This window comes from Eschscholzia californica, unplaced genomic scaffold (assembly GCF_041429995.1).
Source record: "Eschscholzia californica isolate CP2 unplaced genomic scaffold, dmEscCali1.0.p SCAF_3, whole genome shotgun sequence".
Taxonomy (NCBI): domain Eukaryota; kingdom Viridiplantae; phylum Streptophyta; class Magnoliopsida; order Ranunculales; family Papaveraceae; genus Eschscholzia; species Eschscholzia californica.
In genome coordinates this window covers 5,646,729-5,658,658 of record NW_028238420.1, presented here as the reverse complement: position 1 = coordinate 5,658,658, position 11,930 = coordinate 5,646,729, and the positions used below count along the sequence as shown (strand labels likewise).

General features: G+C 34.9%; 1 long non-coding RNA gene across 1 annotated transcript; it reads left to right on the top strand.

The window, feature by feature from the left end:
• Nucleotides 1–263: 263 nt before the first annotated feature.
• Nucleotides 264–2,328, top strand: LOC147547957 (uncharacterized). The gene is made up of 2 exons (XR_015237986.1): nt 264–406; nt 1,984–2,328. It is a non-coding gene; the product is annotated as an uncharacterized LOC147547957 (long non-coding RNA).
• Nucleotides 2,329–11,930: the final 9,602 nt, after the last annotated feature.

Genomic DNA, 11,930 nt, shown 5'->3' with positions numbered 1-11,930 from the left:
TTGATATGTTTACTTTTAGTAGAAGTGAAGAAAGAAGAATAAGACTAAAAAGAAGGAAGAAGATGAAGAAGAAGACAGTTTAGGTTTTCAATCTTTAACTATTATTTTTGTTAGTAGTCTACATGTTACTAATTATTAGTATTTAAGACTTTATAGAGTTGTCCCCTTATTAAATAAAAGTCAACTAAGTCAAACATACTTGACTCGCATCGGGCCCGAAAATAGTTGTCTATATAAGAAAAACGGTTGTCCCCGTATTGGCCACCCTAAAAAACCGTCCATTCGAAACCCTAATAGCAAAAACGGTTACCTACAAACAATGGTGAATTTAGGAATATCAATGGAGAAATTGAAGGAATTCGTGTCCTCTCAAGTTCATAACCAGGAGAACTGGAACATGAACATGGTAAAAAAAAAAATTTCTACTAGTATTTCTTTTCTATAACCCTAATAAATAAGAATTACTTATCACTGACAGTCTTAAATACTACTGGTTAATAGTAGTTGATTAGGTAATTGATATATCCATGAATTTGTTTGGCTAAAAAGATAATTAAATTAGTTAATGAGATTTAAATATCATGGAAGATATCCTACTTGTTGTTTTCTTCTTCTTCTTCAGTTTAAACTGTTTTAGTTATTGCCAGTTCCTATATCATATTTTAGGGTTGATTATTATTATGTGAATTGTTAATTGATATGCTTGTTGGTTGTTGCTATCTTTCTCTTGTTTCTTCTGTCAGCCTGGGCAGAATTTTTAGATTATCCATCTACATGCTAAACCACTTGGAAATTTGATTTCGTTGAAAGAATATGTTTATGTGCCCAACCACTACTTCGTTCCGAGTATGTGTCCAGACAAAATTTAGATCTAAATCCTGTCCGGACACATACCCTGCCAGGTAGAGCATTATGGTTATTCATCGAACATAAGCATTTGGGATTGTCTGATCCCCCAAGTCAAGAACTTCTACACCATCTTTTTCATCTTATGTCTCTCCTTCCTCCTCTCCCTCCTTTCCGCTCCCTACATTTCTCTGTCACTGCCGATGCCAGGGTTTCCTCTGCCTGCAGCAATGAAAGGAGGGGAAGAGTTGTTGGATGTAGGTCCTTAAAAGTAATGTTTAAAGTTTTCAGGCTTAATTTACAAGAAGTGTCTACTCTCTAGATTACTAGATAGAAAAACACTATCTCCTTATAGAATTGGCGTTTATATAGCAAAACAGGTGCCCCTATAAGAGATATTGGTATCAACTCAAGTGGAGAGGAAGAAGGACTTGTTTTACAATAATTGTAGTTGTTTGTATATAATGTACATATGTATAGTTTGGCGGGTGACCGATCCCTAGACCATTCTGTTACTGCCTTTTGGGAGATTGGGATCTTGGACTAGCCAATTCCATCCCCAATTGCTTGCCAGGAAACTACTCATGTAACTTTTGAGGAATTGCACTTGATCTCTGTGAAGTATAAACTGATAGGTTTTCTCAATTTGGTTTGTCAAGTACCCTATCTTTTCTCTTATACCGTGGGATCTAAATGAATGAACAAATTGTATATACTTTCAACGTATAGGATTGGTTATGTTCATATCTTTTCTCTTTTACAACTTCTGGTAATTAAAGGGTTTTTTTTTCGCAGGCATTGCGCGTTGAGGCTTATCATAGTTTCAGTATTTCCCTAGTCAATTATTTATATTAGGTTTTAGAAACGAGCTTTCCATGTTAAGTTTGTGGTCATCCGCTTATCAGTTCATCATATTCTTTAATCTAAAAGATAGTAATTAATATTGAATAATAGAAGAGGATTGATCAACTTGCCGAACTCCAAGACTAGCATAATGCTCAATGACCTTAGTCGTTTACCCTATTAATGGGGAATCATATGAAATTAATTTCTTCTTATAATAATGTTTGTGCTTCGAATTGGGATTATCTGGTGTGATAAAATTGTAACCTTTCCTCTCATTCCATACTTTTTCAGAAGCTGCTTCGAGCTGGAGGATTGTTTGCTGGTTCGATTCTTGTATTCCGCAATTGTGGTGAATGATGGCCATCTGAAAGAGCTCAAGACACGGGATATATTCAAATTCAATGTTGTCTTCGGTGTAGATCGCCTTGATCAGGATTACCGTCCTTTTACTTTTTTATGTTAACAGTTTTGATGATTACTGCATAATTTACACTTAAATATATGATAATGAGGCAAGATTGGACAGATTATCTCCTACCATTTGTTTGGGGTGTTTATATTTGCAGCTTTCCTTATGGTGTAAGAATGTTTTAAGTGAAGTTACATCAAGGCAATTTTAACAAACAATTATGATGACACGATGCGTTTTTTACCAAGACTAAGTCAATTGTTACACAGAAGGAATGGTTTTTTCCATGCACATCGGTCACCACCAGCATCTTTCATCTTCGTCATCACGGCCATGGCCAACTCAACCTCTCTTCTTCCTCCCTGTCTCCCTATTGAGGAAGATAAAGGTAACTGTCATCTAAGGGTGTAAACGAAGTGTAGGAATAAATAAGAGAGTGAGAGAAACTGTGCCTATAGAAGAGGGGGTGCCTTATATTTTTTTTTAGTTGGAATATTTGTTACCTATTGTAACAAACTTTTCCTCCTTAACTATTCCTAGTCTAATCTTTCTCTCTTTAGAATGATGGTGTAAAAATTTTACTTTCAATCAATGTAATGAAAAAACGGTTTTTCGGGCCTTGGCCCAGGCTTAAGAATGGTTTTTTCATATACTGATAGTTGTAAATGTTCGTGTGAATATCATAAAAACGAGTAGGAGCCACATTCTAACCACTAATTTAGGGCCACTAAATTGTCAGGGTCGGTCCTGGAAAAACCTCATCCTCTTTGAATCTCACATCGTATCAGAACTTAAATTTTAAAAAACGCAATAATGGATGAAGCAAGTTCAATCACTGGTACGACTTCATCTTATTTTTCTCATACCCATCCTCAAAAGTTGAATGTTACAAATTTCATCTCTCAAAAACTTGATGAAACAAATCTCTTGTTATAGGGCGACCAATTTGAAACGATTTTAATCAATAATGATCTAACATGATACATAGATAGAATCTCAACAACAAAAAAGGACACATAGTAGAACTATAACAGCTCCAACAACTTCGATAAATAGAGAGAGAGAGAGTGAAATATGGTTGGTGGTGACGGTGGATAAGAGGCGAGAGAAATATTAATTTGGGTAGTGTCTTTATTCATGTGTGGTCTTGGAAAAATTGTGAACGGAAAATTTTATAAGCACACATCAGTTTCGGAAGAACAATTCAGAAAAAAAAACAAAGAGAGGAATCTAGTATCGTACTAGAACGATACTCTCGATTACATTTCCTAAACTAACCGTCCTACGATTAAATTAATTTTCTAAAGCTCGACCGCTCTTACTTGGGATTTTATAATTTCTAGGAGTCCTTTATAGAATTTCAAATACTTTCAACAAAAAAATAGCCAAATAGAGCATGAGTTTGTGTGTATTCAAGTTGGGTAGAATAAGATATTAATAAACAAAATCTTACTAATAATTTAGATGGAAGATGGTATGTACTTCTCTCACTGATTTAGAAGTATTGGCTAAGCATGTCCCAATTTCTTATTCTTGGCCTGCTATCTAATCTAAATAATTTCAAGTTGCATTTTATAATTCCATATAAACTATTTATTGACCTAAAATCTGCCTCCATGATACCTAAAATACTCATCCTCATACTTGCTTTTATTATTAGGCCAACGGCTATAAGCAAGTGGTCTTTTAAGTTTCCCTTTTACTATTTTTTTTTTTTTATGACATTCCCTCTTACTACTTTTTTTTGATGAAGGACCCTTTTACTACTTGAAATGGATTCTTTTGTGGGATATAACAATTTGCAAAAATTTAGTCAATTACTTAAAAAAACAAATCTTATTTTGGTGTGTTAATGGAAATAATGATCATTTTTATTTCATCCAAGAGACTATAACTGACAACTGTCTCTTGTTGATATATCAGATAAATCAGTAAATTGTGTTTCACTATTTGCGACTATCTCTTTTTTCTAATTTTAACAAATTTTTTATGTTCCAATATTCTTATCAGATGTATTATCTACCTTCGAAAAAAATATATAATTTTGAATCACCTAATTCTTTGAGCATCTAATTTATTTGTTTGAGTAACGTCGAAAAAAATATACAAATAGTTTTCGTTACAATGTTTAAGTAACGTCAAATTTCTTTTTAATGAATTGTTTGTGAACATTTCTCGATATCTCTTTGTTATTTCTTAAAGGTCTGTATTATTGGAAAACAAAGAAAATTTTCGAGTTGCAAAGTTTTTTATGGAAACAAAAAAAAAAATTAGAACTTTTTGTTTCCCCAAACACTTTACTTTTCAGCTTCTTCTTTACTCTTCTTCCTTTCCCACTACCACCATCAACTCCGGCGACCTCTACCACAAATTCCAGCAACATCTCCACCATCTCCAGCGACATTTCTTCCTTTCACATCTTCATTTTGTTTCTTTCTTCTCTCTTTCTTCTCTCTATCTTCTCTCTCTTGTGTCTCTATCTCCGTCGAAGGGGAGGAACCCCTTCGCTGGAAGTCTAATTTTCAGAGGCTTGAGTTTCAAACAAGACGAGTCTGGCAAAGAGGTTCATCCCCTTCGTCGGAGATAGTGAGAGCAGAGAGAGAATATGATTCGCCGACGAATTTTATCGACGATATTAAATAGAGGGTGTGTTTGAGGGAACATTTTGAATTTTCCGTCCTTTGATATTTTATTTTCGAAAATTTTTCTTATTTCCCCAAAACGTCGACTACCGAAAAAAGCGGAAGTTCCGCATCTCTCATCTTAGCCGTAGATATCTTACCTCCTCAGAAGGTTTTTTTTGTGTATCTCAATGATGTAACTCGGAACTAATCCACCCTAAAATGAACTTTTTCGGGTTTAGATCGGTTTTGATCGGTCCCAATAGGGTTATTCTTTACAATATGATGGAACAACTGGTGGATCGACACGTATAAGGCGTACGGTACACGCGAGGAAGGGGAAGGGGAGGGGGGCAGAATATGGCAGTCTAACCACCAATACTCCAAATGTCTCACCCACGTGTTTGTTTCAAACTAAAGACATTTAAAGTATCCACGTCAACATCAATGACGTGTCCACGTGTCCCAGCAAATCTTCTTCCTAAGATCTCGTTTCTCTTATCTCATTTTCTTTTAATTAAATAATAATATTATTTTACAATTTTAGAATATAAATATCAACAAAATAAATAATTATCAAAGATAAGATTCGTTTCATTGTGAAAGCTCTAACTTGACTTGTATTTTAATGTAGTTCGATTGTTTGAATGGGTACCATTAATTTTGATATCATATTAGAACAAGTCATCCAATGACAAAAATGTAGAACGATGAAAACTACGTCTTCAAATTATGTATCGTTTGGAGTCGAATTTTAAGATTTGTAAAAAAAAATAATCATTTGTTTGTGTCTAGACAAACATAAAATAGATTACAATAAACTTAGACGTATAGAAAATCCTATAATATATCATCATAACAACGAACGATAACAGACATTAATAACATAAGTGAACTTATGTTAAGCTTGTGGTAACATTTACCATTTTAACCAAAATTTAAATATTACTAAAATATAAAATACATCGACCTCATACTCATTTCACAAACTATTCTCACTAATTTTTCACGAAACAGAGTCTATATTTGTTGCAATGCTCACCAATGAATCGATGCAGTTAAGTATATTAATTTTTTTTTTTGTTGAAAGATTAAGTATATTAGTCCAGTAAGTACGTAAAATATCATAGAAAAAAATTATATTTTTTTACAATGTGCCTAATGTTTCTAGTTAAATACATTTTTAATTGACTAAGAAAATTGTATAAGAAAAAAAGGGAAAATATAGCAAGTGGGAGAAAAGGAGAGTAGATGAAGGTGCAATAGGACAGGTAGTGATGTCAGATGGATAGGTGACAAAATCCTAGACGTCCCTGTCTGCAAGTTGATGGAGATTAGCTGGTAAGATATAAAATGGGTCCCTCATCTCTGTGTTGACACATGTATCTTTACCCACTTATATTTTGACACGACATTTCCTTTTTCTTCCAACTTGCACTTCTTTACTTATTATTATTTTCTTATAAAGGGAGACATATTTATTACTACAACTTGGGTCAATTGGTAGGTCCTACCTTCTGCCTCTTTTCGGCTTCCAACTTGACTCACTCTATGCCGTGTCAGGACCACGTACCCCCCTCTGTCCCCATAGTCCTCCCCTCTTACTTTTTCATCTTTCTCATTGTACTTTATAGTGAATATATAATAAAGTGAAGATTAAGGGGTGATAATCCAATCATCTTGTGTTTTTTTTAATTAAATATTGTTCAATATTTTATCAGTGAATTTAACACTGGGTTGTTCACGTGGTTGAAAGTTTTGATATCAACTCTAAATATCTGAAGGTCTGAAGTTCGATTCTCACAAGAGATTTATAGTTAAAGGTATAAATAATAAGTTTGTTGGACTTTAAGCCTCTTTTATTTGTTTTTGAGCTACGTACCTCTTTCATTAGTTTAATTTTGGCGGTTATCGTGATTATCACATCTTAACGATGTATCAGTGTCATGTAATGACTAACCTCAACGTAGTCTATTTAAAAAAAAACATTTTATCGACGATAATATAACAAACGGAACAAATAATTAATACGCGGCTTTGGGGAATAAAAAAATTCGAGGAATAAATTCTCGAGGGAATCCAAATTTCTTTGAAAGTTCTGCGGAATAAATTGTTATGGAGAATATAGAATACATAAAAAATTAAGAAATTAGCTTTAAGTAATAATTTTTAAAAAAAAATTATTGCAAGTCCTTCCCTCATCTTTCTTCTTCCCTCCTCTCTTTCCTCTTACAGAAAATAAAAAATCTTTAGTTCATCTCCTCTCTTTACCCATCTCATACTCTCCTCCATAACTTTAACTAATCTTTTTTTCTCCATCTCACATTCTCTTCTCTGAAAAATCAGAAAAATCTCTTTCCTTTACTCTTTCCCTAAACTCACTAACAAGTTAGAGAGACAAAGAGGGAAAAATGCCAACAACCCTTGGTTGAAGTGGCAAGAGGTTTAGTCTTACCTTAGAGGTCAAGGATTCGAGGCACGCTTACAATAAAAAAAAAAAAAGACAGGGAAAAATACTAGAAATCATCAAAATCTCTTCAATCTTTTACAATGGGACGTCCAAAGAAGGTACCTTCATCCATTAATCATACTCAAGAGAGGTAAGTAGATTCTAAACCCTAAAAATCAAGTTAGTTTTAGCCCTAAAATAATTTTTTCAGATCTTCTAAACCCTAGACATTCGTGTGATTTGACCATTTTTTTGTGATTCGAATCATCTTAGGCCTTGTATGATCTATATTCTTTAATTCGAAGCATATATATATAGCCTAGTTTGATTGTTTTTTATGTCTTTCGATTTGAGATTTAGGGTTTTTCTCTGCTTCCTATTTCGTGGTTTGCGATCCACGATATCTGTTTCAGTTTCGTGGATTACAAACCACGAAATTTTTCGTGTGCAGGACAACCAGAAATGTTTCGTGTCTTTCCCTTCTACGGCATGATCCTTGATTCAGTTATAGTTTCTTTTGATACCATTAGTAGCCTACTCTTCTGATTCAGATATTCTTTTGTTAAATCTTAGATAATGAAATTAGACTATTTTTAGTGTTTATATTGATTTGGGGTTTGAGATAAAATGTTTAGTTGTTGAAAAGAACATGGATTTTTGTTAGACTATCTTTTAATACCACTCACACATGTTTGTTTTGTTTTTGTTTTATAGGCGTAAAAAGTATAAAGCGGATGTTCCAGCTCAAAAGTCTCCGGATCATAATGAGGTAGTCGTTGCTAGAAGAAGACGACCTCCTACAATGTTTGAACATCGTCGGCTTGGGGAGATACGCTCCAAGGCCAACGCTGAGAGGCGGTCACAAAAAGATAAAAACATTCACGAGCCGATAAAGTCAGACGAAAAGTCAAGCGAGGAGTCGGACGAGGAGTTTGGCGAGGAGTCTGTAGACCAGCCTGCCGACCAGTTTGGCGAGGAATAGGACGATGAGGGGGCCACAACCAGGGCCAGGAGATAAATATGGAGGAATAACCTACTAGTTCGAGTGATCACTCAAACTCCGTTGGATTCCCGGCAGACCGATCCCTACTTCAATATTATACTTCGTACATTGCAAACCACATATGGAAGGGCAACGTGAGTCTTTTTCTTTACCGAACTCAACCATTTTGGTTTAATATTTTTTAATGAAACTTCTATTTTTTAGAGTTTGGATCAACTATTAAGAGTTAAGCCCACGGCTGGTTGGATTGATCGACGGGTGCTTCGTGGAGAGTGTACATTCGTACAACAAAAGGTAAATGATGCTGGATTTTTACCCATCATTAATTATGTGTATCGAGACTCAACGAGGCTCTTGTTTGTGTTTTTACGAAAATGCATTATCCTGAAACCAACACCTTCCATTTACCACCCGGGGAGATGATTATCAGACTTGAAGATGTGAAACACATAGTCGATCTCCCTATAGATGGGAAGAAGGTACAAGGAGTAACAAGTAGTTCAATGCACCCGGATTTTGTGTTGAAGTTGATGAAGTGAACCCTGGGACTAGAGCCTACAGAAGCTAGAAATGCACTGAAAGATGGTTGTCTAAAAACGATAGAACTTAAGTGGGTGTCGAAAAGTTTTTGAAATCCAAAAACAACATGTCACAGAAGAAGAAATAGTATTGTGCTAGAGCTTATTTACTATATGTTGTTGGATCCTGTATATGCCCTGATAAAAACAATAATAGGGAAAATGTTCAATACTTCCTGTGCTTTGAATATTTGGGTGAGGTAAAGAGTTCTTCTTGGGGGACCACATGTCTCGCAAACCTGATGCATCAACTCTGTTCTACGACTAGATTTAAAGTAAAATAGATGGGTGGATGTTCTACAGTTCTTATAGTACGTTACAAGTATATGTTTAAATATCATTTTATATTTACTTTTATAAAATATTTACTAATTATAAATTTGTTTAGGTTTGGATTTACGAGCACTTTCTTGACCTCTACTCTGGGTGGAATGAAAAAAATCAAATTTGAGGAGGGTTGGCCATTGGCTAGGAAATCGGAACCTAGGCGGTCAACGAATAGAAGAAAACGACTTCAAGATCTTAAAAGGTTCGAGGGAGACACTTGATGAGTTGCAAACTACAAATGCAAGTATTAATACCTTTATGCGTTTGATATATAAATCATTTTAAAAACAAATTCTCATTTTATCTACATTTACAGGTTATTTGGGATTCTTATGCACATAGTTGAAATCATTACCCAGTCCATCCAAGCAGTTATTATAGTAGGATGGTGGTATGTTTCGAACTCACTGCTACCGTGTATCCTCTACGGATCCATTGTCTGCTTGGATATATTCAGTCGATTTCTGGACCACCTCAACCTCGATGTAGTGACGTCAACAATAACAGACAAACACTTCACAGCTTACTACAGTTCCAATGTTGCATGGGAGTTAACTAATTGGCAAAACCACCTCCTTTATGATCAATATCGTGATGGTGCCACTATTCTTGATAAAACCGAAGACGGTTACATGACATGGTATCTCACGGTCACCCATCCGAGGGTAGGTAATTCAATCCATCTGAGCAAAGAGGAAAAAACAGAAGGTATTGTTGAGTCACCTAAAGACACTGATAACATCTTGCAAAGAATGGTAACAACTACTCTCTTGTCTTCTTCTTTTTTCATTTTTACTTTTAACACATACTTATAATGTAAATATATATTTCAGAAATCTCGCTTGAAAAAGTTTGCAGATGTTCTGAATATATGTGGGGGTGGTGAAAACATGGTCATTTCTCCGAAGTTGAAAGCAAAGATGGTGAAGAAGGCGAAGATGATAGTGGATGACATTGAAAGCGACGACCAACTCAGATCATCTTAAACTTCATCGTTTTCTGTGTAGAACATCTTTTTTTTGTGTTTCCTATTGAATTGCGAAATGTTAACTCTTGAATAGTTAAACTGTTAAATTATCCACTGTTTTGGTCTAATGGTGGTATTTTTTTTACCTTGAATGTTGCCTATTGAATTTTGAAAAGTAAAAATGGTGAAATTCCATCCCACCATTTCGTAAACACGAAATGTTTTGTCTCTGCGAACTGCTTGAAAAGATGGAAAAAGGGAAAAACCAAGTAAAACTCCAGTTTCGTGATAAAAAAACATATTACTGTTTCATCATTATTTCGTAGACACGAAACATTTCGTGCTAACAAAACAAAATATGAAAAAAACCAAGTTAAATACCTGTTTCATGACGAAAAACACCTTCCTGTTTTGCCTAGTTTTCGCCGGCACGAAATCTTTCGTGTCTCAGGGTGTGCATGAAACACTTCGTGGTTGCGAAATCTGTTGTTTTTTCCAGAACAAAAGTCCTTTTCACTGATAATTTATTCGTACGACATTTATGAACATCGAGCCAATGTAACAAATTAAAAAACATGCATAATTCACATTAAGCTTAAATTGAGAATAACTCATGTTACCATAATATAACTTTTACTACACTGCTCCAAATAAACGAATAAAATACTTATCATCCTCAGAAGAAAAAAAAACATTTAATTTCAACTAATCAAAACTAATATTGTGGGTTGTCAATGTTCTCCACTAGATCTATGTCTGTCAACTTCTTGTAACAGTCAAATCTAACTTTAAACAACTCGTATCAAGCCCAATAGTTTTCGTTCTTGACTTTTTCGTAATACGTAAATAGTGGAGCATACGGCAAGGGAGAATATTCCTTCAACGTGGCCCAGACATAATGGTTACCATTTTAATGAGCAAGAACGACCATATCTCAATGTTTATAACTTTGTGGCCCTGTCAAGGTCGACAATAAGGTAAAGTTCATGTTCTTTGATGATATCACAACAAGGACTGAAAATGTTGCCACAACATATCCACATAGTGGCTTACACAACCAATTATTTTTCGGGGTTGGATCTTCGTTACACATGACACGGTCCTTTAGTTCGTCGACTGTATTACGATGTCACATGACCCTGTAAAATTTTTCATTCTCAATAATGTGATTATACATCATTCGGCGAATTTCTTTTCCAAACTCGTGACGTCCATTAGTAATTTCTTTACCAACATGAAAACCACAATGTCCATCCCCCAAGACATCTACTATATTTTGGACGTACTTTGTCATGTGAGGGGGAATTGAACGAAATAAATGTGACTCTACATTGACGGATATATCACCGGAGACGGGCTTTTCTGTGGTGCGAGCCCCTGCCGTTCAGTTATTTGCATCATGTTCTTCAACTTATTTCGAGTTCTTCGTTGCTTATTTGTGACAAGTGATTTTTAAACGTTGATTTGCCTATTATGTATGAATAGTCTGCAAGTCCTTTCTTTTTCTCAACCAGCTTTTCTGTCTTTCCTCCATCTCTTTTTTTTTCCTTTTGAGTTTCGATCATTTCTTTTTTTGCCTTATCTTTTTGTGCCTTCCTCTCTCGCTTCTCCTTCAACGCCTTTTATTTTTCTAACATTTTTTTTCTAATTTTTTCCTTCTCTGCTTTTTGTTTTTCTAAAATCTCAAAGCTTGATGGTTCCCGTTTTTGTACTCATGTCCTCCTGACTTTGCTTCTTTGAGGGACGACCTTTTCCGACAATAGAATTTTAAGGCTCTCTCATGTTTGTTGTTTGAGGAGCACTGATTAACCTTAGTTCGTTTCTCGTCTGCTCCCTCTCTGGTTGTGAGGCTTTTGCCACCTTCTTCTAGCTATCATGTGCTCA